Here is a 25241-nt window from a genome sequence, read left to right on the forward strand (position 1 = left end):
GCAAGCTTCTTCATCTCCCAGTACCTACTGCAACCTACATCCTTCTGAATCTGCTTGGTGTTTTCATCTCTTCGTCTCCCTCTACGATTTTTACCCTCCACGCTGCCCTCCAATGCTAAATTTGTGACCCCTTGATGCCTCAAAACATGTCCTACCAACCGATCCCTTCTTCTAGTAAAGTTGTGCCACAAACTTCTCTTCTCCCCAATCCTATTCAATACCTCCTCATTAGTTACGTGATCTATGCACCTTATCTTCAGCATTCTTCTGTAACACCACATTTCGAAAGCTTCTATTCTCTTCTTGTCCAAACTATTTATCGTCCATGTTTCACTTCCATACATGGCTACACTCCATACAAATACTTTCAGAAACGACTTCCTGATACATAAATTTATACTCGATGTTAACAAATTTGTCTTCTTCAGAAACGCTTTCCTTCCCATTGCCAGTCTACATTTTATATGTCATCATCATCATTGTACATAACAAATTGATCGCAAGAAACCAATCTGTATTAATGTCATCATCATTGTATATAAAACATTGATCACAAGAGACGAATCTGTGTTAATGTAATGTGTTGTAAGCGTCAAATAGTGCACCTGATTATGCGAATCAGTCCACATGTCAACTGTGGCAGCACATGTTTTATTAATAACTTTCGCAATAACAAAAGACATTATGCTGTTTCGTATTGCATCAGCTTGTTTTTTGACATGTCTGCTTATAGTAGAGGGATGTGGCATGACATCTGCCGCGTTAACTTCTCCATAATGCGCACCCAGATGTATTCTTGGCCTAGTTCTCTGAAACCTTCACCGGAAACAGCATTAAAAGGTCTCATATATTTAGCACACATTGCAACACTCTTGCTGTAATACGATTTTTTATTACTGCCGGTATCCCTGAAGGAGCTGTATCTTTGTGAGGTTTCTTGCAAGTGTCTTTCTTTAAATGAGTGGTTCCCAACTGCAAACAGAATAATGTGGAGCAGTTTATGCACGATACGTACCCAGTAGACGCACTGTTTTCGTCTTCAACTAACAGAAATGTACTCCATATTTGGCTTTTTAGACCTTCCGGTTTCTTCAATGTGTAAACATTGGTGTCAATCTTTCGTCTTACTGCACTGGCTTCTTCCCGCTGCATGATTAGACAGTGACACCGCAAATGAGAAGCCAGTACTCGCTGCAGTCTCACACGTGTAATGTGTTTGAAGTTACGTGCTACGTGTTCGGTCACGGCTTCTACGCTCGGTCACTAGAACTAGTGCGGGCAGCCTATCCAGTTAGGGTGTGCCCGCCCCATCTCGTATTTTGTGCTCGTTTACTCGGTCATGCAGGACTCTAGCACAGATGATAGTGCGCCGTCTATTAGGCCCACTACGAATGTAGTGGTGTGGACATGTTGGGAATGTGGGTCTCACGGGAAGCGTGCAAGGCATAAGTCCCTGCAGGCGCACTATCATCTGTGCCTTCGGTGGCTCAGATGGATAGAGCGTCTTCCATGTAAGCAGGAGATCCCGGGTTCGAGTCCCGGTCGGGGCACACATTTTCAACATGTCCCCAATGAAGTACATCAATGCCTGGTTGCAGCTAGGGTGCCCATTTAATTATCATTTCATTTCTAGCAAAGCTGCGTGGTCATCCACGGTAACTGTTCTTTCGGTAACAGATACCGCCGTCATATATAATTATCAGTGCAAATCGAAGCTAGAAGTAGTCACAGGCGTCCTTTGGCACGAAACGTACAGAATAAACATTGAAGGGGTTTGAAAAGAGTGAGGATGCCACTATGTGCGTCTACTTATACCTGTTGACTACGAAGACCAAACATTCTCTCGTTTACTGGCCCCTTTCACATTTGAATTTGGCGAAAATAAACAACACATAATCGAGTTATGCAGAGCAAGTGTCTTTAATGGGTTAGTCTGCCTCAACTGATGGTTCAAATGGCTCTGAGCACTATGGGACTCAACTGCTGTGGTCATTAGTCCCCTAGAACTTAGAACGAATTAAACCTAACTAACCTAATGACATCACACACATCCATGCCCGAGGCAGGATTCGAACCTGCGACCGTAGCAGTCTCACGGTTCCGGACTGCGCGCCTAGAACCGCGAGACCACCGCGGCCGGCGCCTCAACTGATATTCAGGGGTATGTTTGTGTTCACGAAGTGAGAAATTTTGACACAGCTGTTGCGAAGTATGTGTGATCTTTCTTATGCTGGCAGACGTTACAGCACCACCAAGCCAAAAATTACAAAAAAGTTAAATTTAGATATGCATCTCACTGTTGTCCTGTAACTGTGTGAAGTATAATTACCAGTTACAGTAAAGTAAGTCGGAAGTATCAGATGTACAACTTACAATCATTTGATGTGCAGTAATTAAAATAATCTACTTGTCATTCTTTTCTTCAGTCCGATGAATGGTTTAATGCAGCTCTCCATGCTACTCTATCCTCTTCATCTCCCAGTATCCACCGCAACATACATCCTTCTGCATATGCTTCCTGTATTCATCTCTTGGTCTCCCTCTACGATTTTGTTCTCATCGCCTTCCTCCCCCACTCCCACGCACTTTTCTCCAGTACTAAAATGGTGATCCCTTGATGCGTCAGAATGCGTCCTACCAATCAATCCCTTCTTTTAGTCCGGTTGTACCACAGCTTTCTCTTCTCCCCAGTTCTGTTCAGTACCTCCTCCTTAGTTACGTGATCCACCCATCCAATCTTCAGCGTTCTTAAGTAGCACCACATTTCAAAAGCTTCTATCCTCTTCTTGTATAAACTGTTTATCGTCTATGTTTCACCTCCATACGTGCCTACATTCCATACAAACACTTAGAAAAGACTTTCTGACACTTCATTCTATACTCCATGTTAATAAATTTCTCTTCTTCAGAAACGCTTTTTCTGCCATTGCCAGTTTACATTTTATATCCTCTCTACATTTGCTTCCCAAAGTGTCTCATTTCTTAATCTAATTCACTTAGCATCACCTGAATTAATTCCACTACTTTCCGTTATCTTCGTTTTGCGTTTGGTGATGTACATGTTATATATCTTTCTAGACAATATGCATTGCGTTCAGTTGCTCTTCAGAGTCATTTGCTGTCTCTGACAGAATGACAATGTCATCGACATACCTCGGAGTTTTTGTTTCTTCTCTCTGGACTTTAATTCCTAATACAAATGTCTCTTCTTCTTCTTCTTCTTCTTCTTCTTTTTTTTTTTTTTTTTTTTTTTTTTTTTTTTTTTTAGTGCTTGCTCAGTATACAGGTTGAATAACATAGGAGGTTGGCTACAATCCTGTCTCACTCCCTTCTCAACAAGTGCTTCCTTTTAATGCCCCTCGATTCGTATAAGTGCCATCTGGTTTCTGAACAACTTGTAAATAGCCTTTCACTCCCTGTATTTGACCCCCGCCACCTTTAGAATTTGAAAGAGTATTCCAGCCAACATTGTCAAAAGCTTTCTCTAGGGCTAGAAACGCTATAAACGTAGGATTGCCTTTCCTTGACCTATCTTCTATGAGAAATCATAGGGTCAGTGTTGCCTCGCATGTTAGTACATTTTTTTTTTTTCGGAATCCAAACTGATTTTTCCCGAGGTCAGCATCTACCGGTTTTTCAATTCTTCTGTAAAAAATTCGTTATTAATATTTGGCAACTGTCTTACTAAACTGATAGTCAGGTAATTTTCACACGCGTCAGCTTCTTGTTTCTTTGACATATGAATTATTATATTCTTCTTGAAGTTAAGGTTAAGCCTAAGGGTATGTCGCTTGTCTCATAAATTTTGTTCACCAGATGTAAGACTTTTGTCATGGTTGGCTCTCGCAAACTGTCAGTGGTTCTAACGGAATGAATTCTACTGCCGCGCGGGATTAGCCGAGCGGTCTTAGGCGCTGCAGCCATGGACTGTGCGGCTGGTCCCGGCGGATGTTCGAGTCCTCCCTCGTGTGTGTGTGTGTGTGTGTGTGTGTGTGTGTGTGTGTGTGTGTCCTGATGACCTTAGCAGTTAAGTCCCATAAGCTTTCACACACAATTTGAATTTTTGTATTCTACTCATAGGGCCTTGTGTCGATTTAGGTCTTTCAGTCCTCTATCAAACTCTTCACGCAGTACCATCTCTCCCATCTCATCTTCATCTACGTCCTCTTCCATTTCCACAATATTACGCTTAAGTGCATCCCCCTTGTGTACACACTCCATATACTCGTTCCACCTTTCTGCTTTCCCTTCATTGCTTATTACTGGTTTTTTTTCTTTTCTCCAAACGTCTCTTTAATTTTCCAGTTAGCGTGGCATCTATCTTTCTCCTAATGGTAAATCCTTAAATTTGCCATCTAGCCACTCCTGCCTATCCATTTTGCACTTCCCTTCAATCTCATATTCAGGCGTTTGTTTTCCCTTTCGCCTGCTTCATATACGCCATTTATGTATTTTCTCCTTTCATCAGTTTAATTCAGTATCGCTTGTGTTACCCAACGATTACTACTAGCCCTCGTCTTTTTACCTACTTGACTGTCGGCTGCCTTCACTATTTCATTCCTCAAAGCCACCCACTCTTCTCCTTTTGTATTCCCTTCCGCCTTCCTTGTCAATAGTTCCCTAATACTCCCTCTGAAACTCTCTACAACCTCTGGTTCTTTCAGTTTATCCAGGTCCCATCTCCTTAAATCCCTATCTTTTGCAACTTCTGCAGTTTTAATCTGCAGTTCGTAAACAATAAATTGTGGGCAAAGTCCACATCTGCCTTTGGAGCTGACTTACAATTAAAATCTGGTTCCTAAATCTGCCTTAACCATTATATAAAGAAGTTTGGAACCTTCCAGTTTCTTCAGGACTCTAGCACCTACGCAACCTTCTACCACGATTCTCAAACTAAGCGTTAGCTGTGATTAAATTATGCGCTGTGAAAAATCTAGAAGGTGGCTTCCTCTTTCTTTCCTTACGTCCATTCCATATTCATCTGTCACTTTTCCTTTCTGCCTTTTCTGACACTCTAATTCCAGTCACCCATGACTATTAAATTTTCGTCTCCCTTAACTATCTGAATAATTTCTTTTATCTCATCATAAATTTCTTCAATCTCTTCATCTGCGGAGTTACACTATGTGATCGAGAGTATCCGGAGACCTTGCTCAAAATGACTTGAAAGTTCGTGGCACCCATCATCGGTAATGCTGGAATTCAATATGGTGTTGCCCCACGCTTAGCCTTGGTGACAGCTTCCACTCTCGCAGGCATTCGTTCAGTCAGGTGCTGGAAGGTTTCTTGGGAAATGGCAGTCCATTCTTCACGGAGTGCCGCACTGAGGAGAGGTATCGATGTCCGTCGGTGAGGCCTGGCACGAAGTCGGCGTTCCAAAACATCCCAAAGGTATTCTATAGGATTCATGTCAGAACTCTGTGCAGGCCAGTCCATTACAGGAATGTCATTGTCGTGTAACCACTCTGCCACAGACTCTATCGTGTTGAAAGATGCAGTCGCCATCCCCGAATTGTTCTTAAACAGTGGGAAGCAAGAAGATTCTTAAAACATGAATATAGGCCTGTGCTGTGATAGTGCCACGCAAAACAAGAAGGGGTGCAAGCCCCCTCCATGAAAAACACGACCACACCATAACGCCACCGCCTCCGAATTTTAGTGTTGACACTACTCACGCTGGCAGAAGACGTTCACCGGGCATTCGCCATACCGACACCCTGCCATCTGATCTCGACATTGTTTAGGTTATTCGTCACTCCACAGAACGTTTTACCACTGTTCAGTTGTCCAGTGTTTACGCTCCTTACACTAAGCGAGGGTCGCTTAGCATTTACCGGCCTGATATGTGGCTTATGAACAGCCAGTCGACAAAAAATCAGTTTTCTCACCTCCCGGTAACTGTCGCAGTACTTGCAATGGATCGTGATGCAGTTTGGAATTCCTGTGTGGTGGTGATGTCTGCTATTACACATTAAGATCTCTTCAACTGTCGGCGATCTCCTTCAGTCAACAGACGAGGTCGGTCTGGACGCTTTTGCGCTGTACGTGTCTCTTCACGTTTGCACTTCACTATCACAACAGAAACAGTGAACCTAGTGATGTTTAGGAGTGTGGGAATCTCGCTTACAGACGTATGACACCGAATCACCTGACCACGTTAGAAGTTCGTTAGTTCCATGGAACACCCCTTCTGCTCTCTCACGATGTCTAATGACTACTGAGGTCGCTGATGTGGAGTATCTGGCAGTAGGTGGCAGCACAATGCACCTAATATGGAAAACGTATGTTTTTGGGGGTGTCCGGATACTTCTGATCACATAGTGAGGTTGGCATATAAACTTGTACTACTGTGGTGGCGGTGGGGTTCGTATCTATTTTGACTGCGGATTCACTATGCTGTTGTTAGTTGCTGCTCCGGGTTTCTATTTTTTTTAGTCATTGTTAAACCTACTCCTGTTTTACCCTTGTTTGATTTTGCATTTACAACCCTATATTCACCTGACTAGAAGTCCTGTTCCTCCTGCCGCCGCACTTCACTGACTCCCACTACATCCATTTCGCTTTTTAAATTTTCTAACCTACCTGGCCGGTTAAGGAATCTGACATTCCGTGATCTGATCCGTAGAAAGCCAGAAAGAAAAATTCAGATGTTAACGTATTACATATGTTAATATATAAACAAGAAGTAGACATGTTCTAATACTGCTTTAACGCTATCAGCACACTGCGAGGATTTAAAAGTTCCCATCCAGTAGCATTCTCTGCATTGCGACGCCAACTTGCGAGGATCATTCAGCCTATTTGCTGGCGTGCATTCAGAAACCGTGTGGTGCTTTAGGTGTCGGGCCGGTACCGTTACTTTCTAACACGCCGTAGCCTAGATACTCATCTCCACGTTTCCGTTCGTGCGTCTCGTGGATGGGAGTGCTCTGCAGTGGGAAGCTACCGTACCTTCATTCGGGAGGAGTGGGATTTTAAGTACCTGTCCAGCCATCCACATTTAAGCTCATCTAATTCGATTAAGACGAATGCCAAGATGATTCCTTTGAAAATAACACGACTAAGGTATCTCCCCATCTTTGTCATATCGTATCGGGAGGAAAAGATAATTACAGCACAACCTGACAGAAAGAAGTGGATCGATTGTTAGGTCACATCCTGAACTTCCTGAGGCGTCAAGGAATCGTCAGTGTGCCAATGAAGGAAAATGGAGCGAGTAAAAAATACACGGGGGGGGGGGGGGGGAGGGGAGAGGAGAGACTGCGGCGAGCAGGTTGCAAAGGAAGTAGGTTTGTAGCTTGCAGTAGTTACGCAGAGATGATGAGACGTGCACAGAGCAGACGAGGGGGGAGAGCTGCATCAAACGAGTCTTTGAAAAGAAGACTGCAGCTACTACCTTGTCATATCCAAGTTTGCGCTCGGTCTCTAGTGACCTCATCGTCGACGAGGCGTTAAGCCATAATCTTTATTCCCTTCTAATAACATTTCTCGGGAACTGGAGAACGTGATCCAGAGGGAAACTCGTGTCGATGATATGTATCGTGCTGAATAAAGGAAAAGGGTACGTCCAGAGTTTCCGGACAAACTGTGTCCTATTCCTCTTGTGCGGTTTTAGTCAGTGTTGAAGGTCTTTGTATTGGTGATATGAAGTTTGAGAATAGCATTACTGATTGGTGCGACTAGAAACACTCTTTTATGCGGTGAAAAACTTAACCAGTCATCATTCAAATCCCTGGACGTATGAATATGATGACTACACTACTTTGTGTGTGGTTTTTTAAGATAATTGTAACGCAAAATATATGTTGACATCTAATTTTCTGAAAAAAAAACATGATTGCGAAGTAGTAATAGTGAATTATGCGGTACGATTGTCTTGTTACAGTGAAGGTTGTGATTCTCTGTTGGTATAGATGGTGTATTAAGTTTTACTTCGTACTAGTGAGCACAATGAATGAGAACTTACCTTCGGAAGTGCTGCTCTGAAATTAGATGTTCAAACATCGATGACGGTGAAAGCTAGAATCAGTCCTGGAGGCGTTCTCAGGTAGCCTGATGATTAAGGCGAGTGCTCGCGATAAGCAGGAAACTCGTTTTCAAGGTCCCGGTCAGAGAAGCGTTCTAAATTCCCGCTACACATTCATCACATTGCAAGTCCAGCGTATCTGAACAGTTTGCACTGTTGTCATTTCATGCAACGGCACTTATCTTTGTCACCCCCATTGAGTCAGTCGTTTCATTTCGTAACATTTGATTCGTTTCAGTGTCGGAAAGATAATGGCACGACGATTCGTGACGAGAGATTATCGGTGGTTAATGATGATGATCGGAAAATGGTGAAGTATTATTCATTGGAGTCGCCCAAAACTGCAAAGAATCTGTTTGCGCTACTGGCAGAAGGTACGCTACTAAAGAATTATTGTGCATCTTAAACAACTGCAGCCTGCACAAATCGATAATCTGCAGCCCAGTGCCGATATATAAAATTTCTGATCATGAAATGGACAAGAGCATTTTTTCCAAAGATACACAAAGAAATATTGATAGCAACATTCCCCAAATTTACGTTGCGAAGCATTTCATTTCCGACTACTCACTAGGTATATTTTTCGTAGTGAATGAAATTAGGTTACGTCACAATGTCAAGCAGGTGGCAGCGCCACTCGAGATCTTGAATAGTTTAGAACGATTATTTCACGTTCTAACGCTTGCCTTCATAAATCTGTTGTCTTACCTCCCCCAGGACGTATCTTTTATTTTGACGCCTACTTCCGATACATCGGGCAGTTCCTTGAGCATGTGACCTACTGCATTGAAAAGCCAGCTTGCGATGGTTCCCATGTGAAAAACGACGGCTGAGGTTGCGATTAATATGTTAGTGGCGCCGAGCTGTTGCTTTCGCTTAGCCTCCCTCACTCGTCCTTGTAATGTCGAAAAGCTTCTCCGGAGATCAAGCGTAGCCTTGATACAGCGTTCGCCTGCCCTACATTTTGAAGAGGCTATCGTAGACTCGTATGATCACATCTCTTAGAAAGTAGATGATTGACTCCGGGTGCAGTCTAATTTAGGTGAAACTAGAGCACCGTGTTCTTGAACAGTAACATTTGCTTGTTTGTTTCAAACTTCTAACAGGTGCTCCGTATCATTGGTAATATAAAAGTCCCATCATTGATGCTTATTGGTTTAATACTTCTTAGTCTTCAGTGGAGTATGTTGAAATGTGACTTATATAGCGGAGCACTTTTCCCCCTTTTCAGCGTGTGCTACGAGCAGACTAATCATCGTGACTGAATGTGTTTCGCCGTAACATGTTTCGTGCTGACAAAATTTTGTAACTTTGTGGTAAGGACTTCGGGGACCAAACTGCTGAGGTTATCGGTCCCTAGGCTTACACACTACTAACTTACGCTTAGGACGACACACGCACACACACCCACACCCACACACACACCCTTGCCCGGGGGGGGGGGGGGGGGGGGGGAGGACTGAGGACTCGAACCTCCGACGGGTAGAGCTGCGCGGACCGTGAAAAGGCGCCATAGACAGCGCGACTTCTTGCTGACGGTTGGATATGTTACGACCTTATAATACGTGGCGAAGGGTATTTTGGTTACCATTATCATTTCTCTCTGCTTCCCTGTTCTGTTCGCGAAAGATGCGGAGAACTAATATCGTAATCCTCTCGTCATGGTCATTTCACGGGGTACAAGTGGGGGGGGGGGGGGGGGCGGACTAATATTTTGCCCCATCCTCCTTAGAACGGACTATTTCGGAATTTCAACAATAAATGTCTCCGAGATGCACAACACGTCTCGTGTAGCATCTGCAGGTACTTAGACTTCGAATATTTAAAAACGTACTACTCTGTCGTACTATGATTAACTTACAACGTGATGGCATCTGGGTTCTTATTTCTACCTAATGTGAGGCCACTTGGTGGAGATACTATACGAAGGAAGAGGAGAGAACAGGCCGGCGAAACAGAAAAAGATGCCTAACTTAAGTGTAGTATTTAACATTTTTTAGCCTTCATTTTTTACTTGTTATTCAAAGAAGCGTAATGAAAAATGGTAACGTCGAAATAAACTGCACAGAAGGAGCAAAGGAAAAAGTAATACATTGTATCATTTCAGCGATTTCTTTATTAATCTGCATTAGCACTCTGACAGTGATCTTGCACAATGTGGCGGAGGCTACCTAAACATGATTTTTCAGTATGTTTAGTTTATTGGGATGGAAAGGAAAATACCTAAGTCTTATTCCCTAAAAATATTTTCAGAAATTTTTGATTCCAAATATTGTTTAATACGTTAATGACTGCTTTAGTATTTAAAAATTTTCGTAATCTTGCCGTATGTTATTTGTTTTTGTTTCCATCTGAATCCATGGGTATCGTTGATAACACACACTTTGACAAAATACAAGGTGTACATAAAGTCCGGGAACACTTTCAATTATTTATTGCACAAGAAACAAACATTGTCCAGATATCATACATGCGTCATTTTGAAGAGAAACCCTGAAAGTTTTTTTTATTTATTTATTTTTATTTATACGCCCACAGCGTAGTTTGGTAATCTGCCGATAGTCAGCGCTAGTCGCAAACTGGCGAGTTTAGGTGCGGAGCGAGCTTAGTGTGTGTTGGGGTTCACGAAGTGGCCTCCCCGACCACCAGATCTCACTTTGTGTGACTTTTTCCTGTGGGGACACATTAAAGATCTGGTGTGTGTACCGCTTCTACCGCGTGATGTAACAGACCTACGGGAGGGAATACGGGAAGCAACTGCCTCAGTCGACGATGCCATGCTGGGACGGTGTGGCAAGAATTCGATTACGGTATTGACGTTTGCCGGATTACACAAGGTTCGCATATTGAATTTTGAAAAAAAAAAACTTAGTTTCTCTTCAGAATGCAATATGTATGACATCTGTAAAATGTTCTCGTGCAATAAATAATTGAAAGTGTTTCCGGACTTTATGTACACCCTGTAAATACGTCAGCATAAGAACACCTCTTTGAATTTTGGTTGCCAGCATCTCCCTCAAAATTGGCGCCGAAGGTGTTCGCCTAATTCTGTTTTTCAGGATTTCTTTAACTCCGTCCTCGTGAACAGGGGGATGACTCAACAACGCTGTGGCCGATTTCCTGCTCTCAGAGTTACAGCTGGTATAAAGAAATGCCTCATCTCTAGATTTTGAGGTTAAATCTGTAAAATGTATTTGAAGTGTTTGTTGGGGCGTATTAACGTCAAATAATTACACTGTAACAAATCTTCTTAATACATAACAATGTAATTGTGCTTCTCTGTTGAAGCAAATGCGAGCAAGGCAAAGGAAATGTAAAAATAAAAAAATTGCAGCCATCTGTCGCGAAAAAGAACTTCATTTTCGCGACCGAAGTCTGCAATTGTTTTAATTTTACCTTGTATCGGTCGCTGACAACGCAGCCATGTTTAAAGCTTTAAAGGAAATGTAATTATTTCTAGCTCGTCGGAGAAATAATCTTTAAATATACAAATAAATAGAAATAGTGGAAGAAAGGAAACAAAAATGATTACATGTGATAATGATCGAAGCAGAAGAAATGAATTAAATTTCGTATTGCAGCCGGGACTCTAACCCGGGTCGTCTTGCTTACTATGGAGAAATGCTATTACACCACCGCAGTACAATGGTCAACTTTGCTGCACGAACTAACCAAGTTGAGTGCCCTCCCTAACATAAACTTCAATTCATATCTTCTGCTTATTTTCACTTACATTGTCAGTAGTGACAATATAAGCGAAAATAAGCGCTCAGACATTGGAATAGCACCCCAGCGTAGAACGAAATGGGAAAGTCCTGTACCATAGGAGGTCTTATGGAACTTATAATTAAAAGTTTCCCTGAGACATTTAAGTCTTTTCATTAACTACGGTAATCATCGAAGCAGAACAAATGAATTATAATTTGTGCTGCAGCTGGGACTCGAATCCGTGTCTTCTTGGTTACTCGGCAGAAATGCTAATCATTACACCGCCGCAGTACAATGATCAATATTGGTGCACTCAACTTGGATAGTTCGATAATGAAGAGACTTAAATGTCTCAGGGAAACATTTAATTATAAGATGATTACATGCGTTCGATAATGAAATGACGAATGATCTTCGCATTTGCAAGTATCATTTGTTAGGTCCAGCTGCCGACCACTGCACTACATAGGTGTTCTTGTATGAAAACGGCAAAGTAATGTAACGCAAGTTTAGTCTCGTTGTGGGAAAACGTAAACATTACACTAATTACTGGAATTGAAAATGATAGTCTGGAAAATATTATTTCAATTATTCTGCTCTTAGCTGCAGATACATGTAGCCTCAGGAACCGAGCAAAAGAGGAGGAAAGAAAATTCATGGAGCAGCAATTTCCGCATCAGTGCATCCATTTATAGTTGTTTTCTCGTGCTGGAATCGCAGAAGGGATGCTGAGAACTGCTTTCCTTTAACAAACTCAGCAGTATGCTAACGGTACAGGACTCCAGATCTTAACGATGTTCGTCACTTTCACCGTCTGTGTGTTTGAGCCAAACAATTGTTGCCAAGAAGTACAAAGTTTTCTTAAGTTGACTTTTCGTCATTCATGCAAAAACATACATCTTTACTCAGCTACAAATTTCTGATGCGCAGAACGTCGCACAGAGATACTACGTGTCGCGATTTCCACATAACGACATTTTTCCACTTTAAAGTCTCAATCAAGAATAAGGAAAATTTATATTTGCCAACGGCCACGCGGTGAAAGATACCTTGATGAGATATTACAGAAGATATCTGATAGAACAGATTTGTTTCACACTGAAATGACACTGTGCTCCTTGGACAGAAAAATTGTGATGCTTGGCAAGTGCTGCCGGTCACGTAAAGTGACCTCATGTGATTGCGTCTGTTAGATCATCACTTGTTAGTGTCTAAACGGTACGCCCTTGTAGCTTGTTACATAGTTTGCAGCGTGTCCCCTGCGACAGTAGAGTGCGGACAGGGTTCGATCAGCTTCACGTTTTCGTTGCTTAACGCAGAGGGCACCTCATACCGTTTACAAATGTTGTACCAGTCTCATTAGACTTTACCCAGTAGCATATGTCTCCATAGATTCGGGCAAGGCAGAGCCACGTCGCTGGAGTTATTGTCAATTGTGTTTATTCGCTGAAGCGTGTCGGCCGCCCCCTTTCCCATTAATAATTACGTCCTGTTGCGTTGTCAGGTCCGTAAGCGGGGGCGTTTACGTAGGAGTGCCGGTAGGCAGCAGAGGTATCGTGTGGGAAGTGGTCAGTGGATCGACCCGCTGTCCTTATCTCTTTTCTCTTTCTTTTACCAGTAAATTAGTGCTACTGTCCACTTCCACTTTAGGAATGTTTTGCTGTAATTTTATAACAGCTCTAGATTCATTAAAGAACTGTAATTGGCTAGTAGCCCTTTAAACAACCCGAGATGACTGGTTTTATTCATAACGGCGCACAATTTTCTCGTTATAACTAAAAAATGGAAAACGATACTGTCAAGCGCCATCGCAACTATTTAAAAATCAGGGATAATCCTAATTTCTTTCTGTTACAGATTTTTCTGTTACATCTAATATGAAGTTTACACTGACAAGAGATCTGTGTTAGAAAATTTTATGTTATCAAGCTACAGTTAAGGGAGGTCCTTTGGAGATTATCACCGTGTATACGTTATTTTCTATTTACATGCGTCCACAGCCGTGCAGTATTTTAGAAGTGATTTCATTTTCAACGAGGGATTGTTAATAACTCCATTCATGTATGAGAGACACCACAACAAAGGTCCCAGGAATCACGGAAAGATCTGCTGTCAAAATTCCGAATGACACTGTTCCAATTAAATTAAAAACCTATTTCTTCCTCAAACATATTTCTGGCATAATGACAATGAGGGGAAATTTAAGATCCAGTTACCCGCTGTATACGAACGAAGTTGCCCTAACTAAACAATTGGCCTTCCTTAACCCTAATGCTTCTGTTCATTCAATCATAGCCTGACTAGCAATATGTAAAATAGTCCAAATAAGTACAGAATGATTAAATTTCGTTCACAGTCGTGGTAAATTATTACACCTCTTAAAAGGTTTTGAAAGTCCTTGTTACTACATTCAACTGTCAGCGGCCTTAGAAATATGAATGTACTGTTTCTCAAAAGCAAAATGAATTTTTTTTGCGGAGAATACTTAGTTACTACTGGATTATTAATACAGGGTGGGGCAAATAAAGGTGGCCCGGAGACCAGAGTTCCAGGGTACAAAGAAACACAGCATAGGAAAGGAAATACAGTCCTAACTTAACCTGACCAGAGCTGATGTTGAAAGTGACGACCATTCATGTCTTGCCACTTTAGGGCCTGGTCAGCAACTTTCTGAAGGGAGACTGCTGGAATTGCTGCAGTGACGTCCGAAATCTTCTGCTGCAGTTCTTGAAGACTGAGGGTTGTTGGGATACATCTTAGACTTGAGGGCTCCCCACACAAAGCAACTGCACACTGACAGATCAGGTGACCTGGATGGCCAGTTAGGGCCGCGACCAGACTAATCTCTGTTGACAACTCTGTCAGACACGAAGATTGTGCGAATGTGCTCCAAGGTTCGCCCGGCTGTATGGGCAGTTGATCTGTCCTGTTGGAAGTGACTGCAGATCTTCTCTCCGCCGTTAATGCAATCACAAACGGTTTAAAAATGTTGGCAATGTAAGGCCAAAGTCAGCAAATGATGAAAGAAGATCCAATAATGCGGTGTGCAGGCAGTGCACCCCAAATTCCAGCATTTTGATCATGCAACGATGTTACGTGGAAGTTATGTTTATTCCCTGCTACCCAGAACCTGTAATTCTGTGAGTTGAAACAACTACTTAGGTGTACACAGGCTTCAACAGATTAAAGAACAGATCGGTGTCCAAACCATTCATTGTTATCTCAGTGGACAACCACTCACAAAACTGGAGACGCTGAGGAACATCTGCTGGTTTCAATGCGTGGACAGCAGACACTAGCAAGGGATGCCTGTACAGGTGCAGGTAAAGTATTCGTCCGCATGATCGACGTGATTTGCCGGTCTGTTGCGACAGGTGTTGGGTTGATTTGGTAGGACTCTGAAGCATTGTCTACTGTGCGGGCACGTTCGTAATGTTTTTTGACTCGTCTGACGCCAATTCCGGACTAAGCGTTGTATGGTACGCCTTGCTGGTACTTCGACACCATGAAACTTCTCAGCAAACAACTGACCGCACCGTTTCCACGATTTTGTTGCAACTTTCCACGACGATCACTCGCTGCTCCACTGTTGAGTACCACCGTCCACTTTGCACTGACAGCTCGCACTACACCCTGAACCGGTGAGTATCACGTGGCAGGCGTACATCTGGGGTGCGTGTCACTAGATGTGGTTATATGCATACAGTCACGTTCAATCGTGTCCTCTCGTCTGGGCCACTTTAATTTACCCCACAATGTATTACAATTCTAATGATTTACTTGCAACATGATTTCTCAGTGTGTGAACACCTGACAAAGCCTGGGTATATAATATTGCCTCGAATGATCTCTATATCAGGTTTGGGATCTGTAACGCCGATAGAGGAATCTGCATCCGAGCGATGGAGTCTTTTCACTGGGTACTCCACTTTACAGAACACGCCCATAGAGATGATGCGCTAGAACAAATGTTGAGCTACGGTCCCCTGATAGATACAAAGCGTTTTCTCTCTTTTTTTTCCTTACTTCCAATAGTTTTCGATTGCAACAAATGTTAGTTCGGGGTTCAGGAGACCGAAGTACCATCGTGAGCAAAGGTATGCCGCTAACCATTTACCGCTTTTTAAATTACCGAGATGAAATTTTCCATCTGGCTGCACGGAACACATGGACTTACTAGTTTTTCCACGTTTGGAGTGCTCTGCTACTCCGCAACTGTGTACCGTATTAATGAATTTGATTTAGTGCTCTTTTTTTAGTCCACGACCACGACTGACTAATCAATTTACTTAAATTCGTTTACATTATCAGCTGATGATATGACTCAGAAAAGAAGAACGCGTTTCAATTTGGAATTTAGCGCCAAGAGTATGTAGAACAGAAACACAAATAGATGCTCCTAGTTAGTTTTCCGAGTGTAGAGATTGCTTCTAAGTGTGCTTGTATTTTCATTTGTGTCAGTCATGGCTGCATCTACAGCTCGAACTTTCTGACTTAAAGATTGTAGGTAAAATAGGAGAGGGAGAACGGCATTGGCTGCAGTTGTCCCCAACCTTTACGTTTAACCGCGTCTCGGTTGTTCCCAGCAGCCAGCCCTTCCTTTGATCCACTATCCAGCATGTATCCTAACGTGGCGGCACCAGATTGCGTCTTGTCCAGAATGTCGAAACTTTTCACTGTGCAGTAACTCGCTTGCCTATTGATTATCAATTTTTGGGATCAAAGTAATTTAGTGACTGATACAGAAGTACCCTGCAGTAGGTAGTACCAAGGAATCATTGAATGTGAGTGAAAAAAAAAGTGGCAGAGCTTCTGGTTTGACTGCTCAACGTAATTCTTCATAATAAAATATCCTTTCTTGAGTTGTGACAGACTGAAACTCCAGTCGTTTCTCTGTTGCCATAAGTAGTGAACGTTCTAAATTTGATACTTTCTCTTTCACGGCATTCCATGCTCTGTAGCTCAATGAGTAAAGACTGAAGCTGCACCTAGTCATTTCATTCGTATCTGTGTGTATCAAATTAATTTTTACAGTATGAGCTGTGGTTGGATTAAAATAATCTTTTGTAATGAATTTTCCTTTGTCAGTACTTGACCTAAAACCAATGATAATTTTCTTGACTTCCTTAAATGTCGTTGCACAGTACCTGTTATTCCAGGTAAGTTATATAGTACATACTGTTTTGATACAGTAATACTGTTTTCTGTGTTTATGCTCGCTGTGATACGGAAGCTGGACTGTAAAAGTGTGACTGACACAGGCGGCTTCTCTATCTCTTGCGAGCTCGTGTGCCGTGTGATGCTAATTGACTAACAGCTTGCGTTTGTTGTTTGCGGTGTTGTTGCATGTGGACTGTGCAGCCGGTGAACATCAGGCAGCCAAGATTGCTTCGCTCAACAGACCCACGTACCTCCACACCCAAAGGTGAGTATCCCTGAATTTAACAGGGAATATCAAAAAGTCATAGCCACATTTTTAATCACCGCCTATTATTTAACACTGTGACGGTAAATGATTCTGTAATTAGTGTCCTCAGTAACATGTTTTACAATCGCCTCAGTCAAAGTTCCACGTAGTTTCAATCGAGCTTGCACCCAGGCTATTTATGCTTGGGCCGATAAAGATTTCGCAGGAAAGTTGAACATGCTTGCGCTCTGATGTTAGTCAAAGTGGGTGACGCAACAGTAAAAAAGTCACTTAATTTTCTCGATTTTTTTTCTCCTGGCGTCCTAAACGAATAAGGGAGAAATTTCTCGTGGGATCTATCGTGTTGGGATAAAGTATTGTAGTGGGACACAATTTTCCTTTCAAGGTACTGCGGTTATGCCTGCTTGTAATTTTCGATGTTGTTAATAGTTTTGTAGTTTACCTACCATGAAATTATGATCAAGCAGTGTGAGAGCATCAGTTATGAGTACAAAAATGATGAAGCCAGTGGGAAGTGAATACTCGCGTATTTCTCGCATCAACTCGAATTTGTTACACACAGAAAACGTAATTTCATCGTACGTTTCAAGGTCAAGGTGTTTCTCGTAAAGTGTACTTCAGTTTACGATAAGAAATTAAATGAAATACTGTTTTGTAAAATGCCATTTGATTTTGATAGCGCGGCTTGTTCGAACAACACTCTGTAAAATCCTCCGTTGGGAACGTGCCTGTTGCTGTGGCTTGTTGCACAGTGCTGCACTACGGGTGAAAAGTATAGCTTTAAACACAATGCAGGCTTATGCTTTCCATTTGAACAATAACGTAAATATAGTCCATGGGGCTGTTAAAATGGACATCTGATGTAATAACTCGCAATAGCTCGCGGTGGACTGGTTTCTCGTTCGTTCGCTCGCTCTCGGTGACGTGCCCTTTTAACTGAATAAGTGGAGGTCCTGCGTATATGGTGCTCAACAGAATGTTCTGTTGTTATTCAATTGAGAGGCTGTGGGTCTGCAAAGTCCATGTGTCTGGATGTATACGCGTATTAAATGTGCCGTTAAGAGGCAGTAGACGAAGGAAGTGAACAATAAATATGACGTGTATGTGTGTGTGTGTGTGTGTGTGTGAGTGAGTGAGAGAGAGAGAGAGAGAGAGAGAGAGATTTTTGTGTGGAGTTGGGGAGTGGGGGGTGGTAGTCACGCTACGAGAGACGAGAGACATTTAAGGGCAAACGAATGGACACCTTGGGAATATTGGTTTTACATTTACTCCCAGTGTCTATACTCACATCTTAAAAAAGGTGGGCAGGCTGTTAGAGTGCCTGACGAGGATGCTCTCTGCAACCATCGGTTCAGCTGTTATTGTGGTTTGCATTTTTATTTACGGTGGACAAGTGGATACCAGGGAAACGGGGTTTTTATATCTTCCAGTTAAGAACTTGTTTGTAGGGGGTTAATGGGGATAGCTCTGCTATACGGCTTATAGCCAGGAAAATCCTCAGAAAACACTGACCACAATTGATTCTTACGCTACAAAACAGTGTGTCAGCTTCACTCCCTTCGGCCTGATAGCTTGTTCGGGAGTGCCAGCACAACAACGCGAGCAATAACTTATCTTGTTTCAATCGCTCAAGTTTGGCATTACGACGCATTGGCAAAAGGAAACTTCAGAGAAGTGGGTCGAAAATGCCTCTGAAAGAGGTATTTGTGGTTTGTGCTTCACTTGATACGAAAAGCACTTCGTCGATTTATGCGATCCACGTTGAGGGAAGATACACAGGAACACAGGTATCGTGTGGATACCATTACACCGAAACTGGAAAGGCCTGTTTGGTAATGCAATCTCAGACAATCTCATTTCCCATTGCTTGTGCTCTAACAGACTAATGCGTGAAGTTGGCAGTCCAACAAGAGCGGGTATTAAGGTAATACAAATATTGTAAAGTGCAATTACAAAAATCCACTTCTTCAGACCATTCTCTCTCCAGTCACACTGTTATGACTGTCTACTAAATTTGTCGTTACCGTTCGTAGATCGTATCGATTTGTTATGTGAAGAGCTGTGCCGAAGCACGTGTACACTGATGACCCGGAACATTATGACCACCTGATGGCGTGTTGCTCCACCTTAGAAACGCAATACAGCGCGACTCGCCGCAGCTTGGATTCACTAAGTCCTTGTTAGATTTCCAGAGGTATCTGGGACCAGTTATGCACGCACGGGTCTCGCAATTCCCTTTAATTATGAGCCGACGGTTCGTGGGCGCGACGCTGTCGCCCGATGCCGTCATAGATACATTCCATTTGGTTGAGACTAGGCGGTGGTCAAGACACCAGTGTGGGTCCACAATCGTACTAATCAAACCACTACAGCTAGATTCTGGCGCTGTGGCGCGAACAAGGAGCATGACCGGATACAGGCGGACCGCAGTACATTTCACGTAGCTGCACGGTATCTTCGATTACGATAGACCCCATGAAAGCCCAAATGAATGTCCTCACTTGCGTAATACTGGCCCCCCACCTGTCAGTGTCCGCGCCGTTGTGCATGTTTCGAGCAACCGTTCGCTCGGACGCAACCCTTGCCCTTGTATAACAAGAAGTGTGATTTATCCGATCAGGTGACATGTTACCATTGATGAACGGTCAAACCTCGATGTTCCCGTGCCCGCTGCAATCTTAACCGACGATGTCGTTGGGTTACCATGGAAACATGTACGTGTCGCCTGCTGCGGAGCCGCGTCTTCAGTGATGTGCGCTGAATTGTGTGCTACGAAACACCTGGCTGTACAAGCATTGTACCCTTTCGACAGATCTGTCACGGATCGCCGCCTACCTTGCTTTACAAAGCGTACAAAACTCCGACCTCCACGATCTGCGATGAGGCGTGAACATCCAACACAGTCACCTACTCGTGGTTTCTCCGCCCTTCAGCCACTTTCCACAGACAGTAGCACGCGGACATCCGACGAGCTTCGCAGTGTCAGAGATGCTTCTTCCCAGGCTGCGGGTCATAAAAATCTGCTCACGGTCAAAGTAGCTTCTGTAAGTGGATTTCCCAATTTGTGGCTCTTATAGTCGCCACAACGTTTTCCCGCTGGTCTCCGTTCTGCGTATTTACTTTCCATATAGCGGCACATCTCCCCAACGTACCAGGAGGCATTAAGCCCTACCGTGGCCAGTGGTCGTAATGTTTTGGTTCATCAGTGTAAAAGAGGTTTCGCGAGGTGTGTCGTTATGCATTTATCACGCTGCTACCGCAGTTAATGGAAGTGGTTTTTCTTCTCTCTCTCCCCCTCTACCCTCCCCCTCCTTTTCTTTTCCCCCGAAATCCGTCAAAGAATGAGACACTTGTCTTGGATCTACTTGCAAACCGAAATATACAATGAAATACATACTCGGCATTACATCTCTATGTACCGTTTCTCTGTAGACAGCAAATGTGCTCTGGTCGGGCATAGTGATGTGGGTCTGTACACAACCGAAAAGGAATCTAGCACACGATATACGCAGTAGTTTGATACCTGGCGTGAGCGCTTCTAAGGTGATATCTGTACTGTTCAGTTAAAATACTAAATTGTGTAGCCTATACCTATATGACACATTACAAATCAAAATTTGTATTGGGTGGTCGTATGTTATTTCTAGAAGGTAAATGTCGAAAGTGCCCACTATACGCAGGGTGTCTCTCATAAGTCGTCAAGTGCATTTTTCTGGTGTTTCAGCAAATACTTGCAATTTCGTTTTTGGACTGTGTAGATGGAGTCAGCCCAAAAAAATGATGCTCGTCGCGTCTTTCATGTGATACTTAGTGTCGGCTGAAAGTGTCGATTTGCTCCCAGTTAAAGAAAAAAAAAGAGCGGAATTGTACGCTCCCATTGTAAAGTACGTTCAAAGATTAGTCTGTTGCGATATTCGTTTTACCAATATTTATTAACAGGGACAGCATGAGGGATAACCTGTACTCCAGCAGCGACAACACTACCTTGGCCCGCACCGCCACCACTACTACCAAACATGCAACGCAGATGAGTCGGTGCTGGACTGCTGTGTATTCTTCGTGTTTTAGTGTCCGCGTTAATACATATCGATGGATCTAATATCGGACTAGACTAATTTGGGGGCGCTCTGTCGGGTGGGGTTGTAAAATTGCGAATTGAAAATAATTTTATGTGAAATGCGAAACAAACCGATGCTTGCTGTTGACTTTCGGCGTAGCGTGAAAAACATGAGGAGCAGTAATTGTTTGGGCTGATTCCAGGTAAATAATGTAAAAAACGCAATGGCAGATATGTGCAGAAATATCAGAGAAAATGTACCTGACGACTCTTAGGAGATACACCCGGTATATGCAGTAGGATGAATTTCCTAATTATGTACCTCATGTTTAGAAATACAGTCGAGTATGTTCTCACGAAACTAGAAAGAGGTTAACCGAATTCACTGCGCATACGCAACAAAATTTATGTTAAACGTTTAATCACTATGGAAAGAATGATTGTAGAACCTATAATTTCGACAGGTAGCGCCTTTGTCATTGACTACTTTATTCTGACATTCAAATCACCACTAAAGACATTTGAGGTAATTACACAAGTGCATTTTATTAATTGAGACCTTAATTTTTTCGCTTTACTTTGATGGTTATTTTTTGTTTCACACATCATGCTTCGAATTTGTTTGATAATTGTACCAGTTTTTCTTGTTAATTCTTTTGAAAATGTTTTGCGTTAAATATGATCACAAATCTATAATTTTACCGTATTGTACACTTGCCTTCATTGTTCTGTTCAACAAAACAAGTGATTAGCAAACTGCTGGTTGATATACATGTAATAATTCGGGTGCAGTCTTCTCTGTTACATTTGTAATGGAAAGGTCTGGAACAGTATTCTGTTTGTGTCGTGAGGGGAAATGAGTGTCCTCAATAAATCAGCAGTGAAATTGATACACATGCGGGCAAAGTGGCTTCAATTAGAAAGACTTTCACCAACCTCGAAGTCATATACTGTTCATTGATTGTGATCAGCTCAGTTTCCTTCATTTAACTCTTGGAGAAATTCTTTGCCTTACTTCCGAGTTTGACCATATTTCATCGGATGTTTACATGATGTTTCCGAAGAGTATGGTTGTTATCACAGATAAGAATATTTGTGGAACAACACGGGTCCGTTTCCAAGATGACGCCTCCATGGACAAAACCACCATTTAATGTTTGTTTTTGTTTTCAGCTTGTTAAAAGCTGTCTCTTGCAGGCTAGCCCATTTACGTTGCACTCTTTGCTTTGAATTTGTTCAAAAGTAGAGCGATTTGAGAAAATTAATTGATGGGGGTGTAATAGTAAATGAGTTTTCATTGAGAACTCGAGAACTTGATTATTCGTTGGGTGTGATAATTTTGTAATGGTCTCCATTCTATTTTCTGATTGTTATTGCCCCTTCATTGTGATATGCCGAAATATTTTACTACTTTGTTTTCGGTTTCATTTCATCGAAGATGGCCTTATTTTGTTACTGGAGAAAGCGTGTCCCCATTTTTAAGTAAACATTTTGACTGATGCCTATATCATAGAAGTAATTTGCCAGTATGTGTGTTATTATAATTTTGTGAAATGTTTTCCAGATTTCAAAATCTCGAGTTCCTCGAGCTTTCGAATCGGATGTTGATCAATTACCACTTGCGGATTCACATGAACTATGAACTATATGTTTTGTGAGGCTTTCCCGACGGACTAGTTGGAAATATGGTTGTCGGGCGAGACGTCGGATGTCGTCGTGAAGCTGCGACAGTATTTCGCCGGCACAATTAACCGGTATATTACGATGCAACGAACACATTGCTGAGGCTGTGACCGAAGCCTCCTATTTATGACAGTCAGAGACGAAACTGCGCAGTTGTGAACGCGTCAAATTTCGGCCACCAATAGCACAGATGCGCAGATCGGTAGCGAGACAGGCAGCTACGCTACCTGTCGGGCGATGAACGTACGCTCAAGGCTGTCAGTGATGCTGTGCGCTGTTGTCTACCGCCCCAACGCCGGTCCCGACGGAGGACTCTGGGGCGGCCGACGGCAGCGCACAGCATCACTGACAGCCTTGACCGTACGTTCATCGCCCGACAGGTGGCGTAGCTGCCTGTCTCGCTACCGATCTGCGTATTGACCCTCAGCAGTGCGTTCGCCGCACCTGAAGATTTCTATCAGTGGCGCCGACGAAATATTGTGGCAGTTTGACGACGACATCGGACGTCTTGTCCGAGAATAATACTTAATAGCACTACAAATTCATATGGACTCATCTGGCGTTTTCACAGTGACCATTGACTGATTTTTACGGACTGCTGTGTTGTGATATTTGATGAGGTTTTCATGTGTCTTACTCATTTAATCTGTTTTGAGTTTGACTTAGCGTGATCTAGCTCCATTTACGAAAACTATGTATTCTTCCTGACAAAAACATGAAGGGTCCTGAAAGGAGTGCAGGAAGCGAAAAATCACGGGTTGAGAGCCAATTTCTAAAGCAGTTGCCAGTATGAGACCACATATCAATATGACGTTGGACTACTTCCGACCTGAATACATCCACTCTTACGAGAGGGGCTGTTGTATCCTCTCCCGAGGCAAGCTGACGCAAAAATGTCGTAACTGGTCCACGATATCCCGTATACTGGCACCGCGAGGGAGCCGACGTCCGAGCCTGCCACGTTCTATTGGGGACAGATATGCGACTCTTACTAGCCACGGGAGTACGTCAGCGTGGCGCAGCCAATTCATAGGCGTGCGAGCCATGTGCGTACGTGCACTGTCCTGTTGAAAAATAACACCACGACACAGTCGCATGAGAGGTGACACGTATGGACGGAGAAAGTTCGTGACGTACCGTTTGCTGTCAGAGTTGCCTCAGTCATTACCAGCCGTGACCTGAAGTTTTATTCAGTGGCTCCCAACACCGTGACGCCAAGAGTAACATCGCTGGGCCTCTAAAAAACATTGGGAAAATGGGACCTTTCCGCGGGATGCTGCCTCCGTGCTCGCCGGGAATCATCTGCAGTAGTGTGGAACCGTGATTCCCCACCGATGACAATGCTTCCTGGTGGCAGCACCGCTCCAAATTCGGCCGTCTGTGTTATGTTAGCGGGAGCCTATGCGTGGGACGGTAATCCCTTAATATAGGCTGCCGCTAACATAACACAGACGGCCGAATTTGGAGCGGTGCTGCCACCAGGAAGCATTGTCATCGGTGGCGAATCACGGTGTCAAAACAGACACCATTTATATATTTATATATATGGATGGTGTCTGTTCAAATATTCAAATAATATATATATTTGAATGATGTCTGTTTTGCTGGACATGTCCGACAGACAGCAAAGACAACACTTTTCTGTAATTGGGCTGCGGCTCCATGACGTTGGTTCCAGTGCCGATGCTCTCATATGGTCCGAACTGTTACGGGAATCATTAATCTGCGAGTAGGGGGTTTAATGGACAAGGGACGATGCATTGCAGCGACAATAAGTTGGAAATTTGAGTCGGTCGAGGACCCTCTCCAGATGGTCGAAGCGGTTAAGGCAACCGCTCAGAAGAAGCGGAAAATGCGGGTTCGAGTCCCGGTCCGGCGCAGATTTCCAAAGTTTGGCCAGTGGATTACGAAAATGCGTCGTGCTGCCGAAAGTCGCGAATTCCCTACCTTGCCTTCCCTTTTTTTCCCACATTCTCACTTTCATGTAAAAGTAATCCCTTAGTCTAGCCGTTGTTTGTCTCCGACCAATGGTTTGGCATGAGTCTGAATGTTGCAGGGAGTCCATTACTTCTAGTGTGGCAGGCGTTGATGTGAAGGAGTTAGTTTGCTTGGTGCACAGTACAGCGTTCCTCCTCTGTCATAGTCAGACGTGATCGACCGGAACGTTGGCCCATGTGCCAGCCTTTGTGGCCGAGCGGTTCTAGGCGCTTCACTCTGGAACCGCGCGAACGTTACGGTCGCAGGTTCGAATCCTGCCTCGGGCATGGATGTGTGTGATGTCGTTACGTTAGTTAGGTTTGAGTAGTTCTAAGTTCTAGGGGACTGATGACCTCAGAAGT

At 43.3% G+C, this 25241-nt stretch overlaps 1 protein-coding gene across 2 annotated transcripts in view; it reads left to right on the forward strand.

The window, feature by feature from the left end:
- The window catches only part of LOC126355833 (transmembrane protein 47), a 361809-nt gene that overhangs the window by 96708 nt on the left and 239860 nt on the right, over positions 1-25241 (forward strand). Inside the window, exon 2 of one of the 2 annotated variants that reach the window (XM_050006285.1) lies at positions 17096-17159. The exons of the other annotated variant lie outside the window; for it this stretch is intronic. The gene's annotated coding sequence lies outside the window, so the exon portion shown is untranslated. The remainder of the gene's footprint in view (positions 1-17095; positions 17160-25241) is intronic. 2 annotated transcript variants of the gene reach the window in all.

This window comes from Schistocerca gregaria, chromosome 3 (assembly GCF_023897955.1).
Source record: "Schistocerca gregaria isolate iqSchGreg1 chromosome 3, iqSchGreg1.2, whole genome shotgun sequence".
Taxonomy (NCBI): Eukaryota; Metazoa; Arthropoda; class Insecta; order Orthoptera; family Acrididae; genus Schistocerca; species Schistocerca gregaria.